Raw genomic sequence first — 2,500 nt, forward strand, 5'->3', positions numbered from 1 at the left:
GAGGCGTGGTCCTTAGGGATCACCATGGTGCTTTCAGGGGAGGGACTTCTATCTTCTTCCCAAGCATCACTACTCCACTTCTTGCAGAGATTCTAGAGGCTAGGAGTGCTGTGCAGTTGGCACTTGACAAGGATGTTCAACACCTTCATGTGGAACTGGATAATCAGGAGGTGGTGACAATGCTTACTGAAGAACGAAGGAACCTCTCCACCTTTGGTCCGGTCGTGGAACAGATAAAGGAGATGTTGAGGTCGCGGCAGGAGTTCAAAGTTAGCTGGGTTCGGCGCTCGGCTAATGGAGCAGCGCATGGGTTAGCAAGAGAGGGGGTTTGCAATGAGGTGTCTAGTGTTTTTGATTTTCCTCCGGATTGTATTATTCAGGTTGTAGCGGATGAGATCCCGAACTTTGTTTAAGTTTAAGTAAATGCAAGTTCCCCTCAAAATAAAAGAAGAGCTTAGTTTTTCGATAAAAAAAGCTTTGTTAACTTCTTTTTTTGTGTGCAAAGCCTTCTCTGGAAAACTTGTTGTTTGTGCATTTGTGCGTTTCATATGAAGCATTTAGATAAACCGAGAAAAGGATATTTACTTTTTTCTAATCATGCAGGAGAAATGCATGTGTAATATTAAAACTTCGATAAACCTAGACGCACGGAAGATTACGGTGTTGGAATTATGTGTCCTGCACCTATATTCAAATTATTAGGAATTACTAAATATTCGGAATACCTCATTATGGAATGATATACATGTATTTGTGCATGGAATTACTTTACATGATTATCGTGGAATTATCACTTGTTGGAATGTACTTAAGTAAAATATGCTTAAAGAAGCTGGTCGATTATCAGTGGGATACAATATACTGTTTATATTGGAAAGACTACCCGGATACACTGATGATTGGAAGGAGCTAGATCATATAGTTAGATTACAATTGTAATATTGATCTCCGTAATTAAAGGAATTTACACTTTATTATGACGCGTTGCTCACAAACGCGTGCTCCGGGACATAACGGGTAGAATCTGTTAACAGACAAATATGATCGTGGTTGGTAATTTCATCTGGACTCTATCTCGGAAACTAGTGGAAAAGACTAGGAATCTTATATCTGTATAAGAGGTGGACTCTTTGAAAAGACAGTATAAGAAGGTCCCTACCCCCTAGTCTCAGATATCACTAGTAGAATAGGGGGCAAAGGTCCAGGCCGGGTTAGCCCATTAGTCCCGGTTCAGTCCAGAACTGGGGTCAATGGGGGCATTGGACCCGGTTCGTGAGCCCAGGGGGCCGACCGGGCCACGTGGGCCATTGGTCCCATTTCGTTTGGACCTTTTGGTCCCGGTTGGTGGGACGAACCGGGACCAATGGGCCTCGCTCCTGGCCCACCACCACTGGTCCCGGTTGGTGGCTTGAACTAGGACCAAAGGCTCCCCTTTAGTCCCGGTTCATGCCACCAACCGGGACCAATGAGGTGCCTATATATACCCTCTCGCGTAAGAGCAGAGCACACTGCTCTGTTTTTTCTGGCCGAGGGGGAGAGGGCTTGGTGGTGCTCTAGCTCACCTCCTATGCACACAAGGTGTTTGATGGAATGCCTGAGCCACACTACTTATGCTTTCTCCCCTCCAAGCTCGACCTCCAAGCTCCATTTTCCTCAATATTTGTCTAGGTTTAGCGGTCCATCATGCACCATCCCCGTCTTCACCGCCGTCGATCACTCGCGCCGAGCTCATCGCCGGCACCACCATGGTGAGCCTCTTGTTCTTATCTTCTTTCTGAAAGGAAAAAATATTCTTACTTGTATGTTTACATAGATACTTGTATTATTTTTAAGGTAAAAAACATAAAAGATCCTGGATTCTCCATTTAATTCGGAAAAAAAGAGATTCTTGCTCGTAGAACATCGATAGAGAAAAAAAAGACGACTATCGGATTTGAACCGATGACCCTCGCATTACAAATGCGATGCTCTAACCTCTGAGCTAAGTGGGCTTACATAACGGAAATAATGTAACAAACAGAAATAGGTATAGTATAGGAAATCCGTAAAATCTCAGATATTAGTTATTAATCTTAGCTATTAACGATTAAGGTAATGACTTCAAACATGGCCAGCTCCTATAGTGTGACGGGCGGTGTGTACAAGGCCCGGGAACGGATTCACCGCCATATGGCTGACCAGCGATTACTAGCGATTCCTGCTTCATGCAGGCGAGTTGCAGCCTGCAATCCGAACTGAGGACGGGTTTTTGGAGTTAGCTCACCCTCGCGAGATCGCGACCCTTTGTCCCGCCCATTGTAGCACGTTGTGAGATTGTCAATTTTGTACCAAAGGTGTATTTTGAGTATACCGATCGAACTAACTTCGGAATTGGGCACAGTATTAAAGATCTTTTAAAAGCGCATACTCCTCCGGGGGGTCGATTAGGGCGTGGGCATTGAGACTTTAGCATGGGCTCATGAACGCACACCTTTATCTAATTTAATTCGCTGGAGAGATA

At 44.6% G+C, this 2,500-nt stretch overlaps 1 non-coding gene across 1 annotated transcript; it reads right to left on the reverse strand.

Moving 5' to 3' along the window:
- Positions 1-1,918: 1,918 nt before the first annotated feature.
- TRNAT-UGU lies at positions 1,919-1,991 on the reverse strand. Its single transcript has one exon. It is a non-coding gene; the product is annotated as a tRNA-Thr (tRNA).
- Positions 1,992-2,500: the final 509 nt, after the last annotated feature.

The sequence above is a fragment of the Triticum dicoccoides genome, chromosome 2A, assembly GCF_002162155.2.
Source record: "Triticum dicoccoides isolate Atlit2015 ecotype Zavitan chromosome 2A, WEW_v2.0, whole genome shotgun sequence".
In the NCBI taxonomy this organism is placed as follows: Eukaryota; Viridiplantae; Streptophyta; class Magnoliopsida; order Poales; family Poaceae; genus Triticum; species Triticum dicoccoides.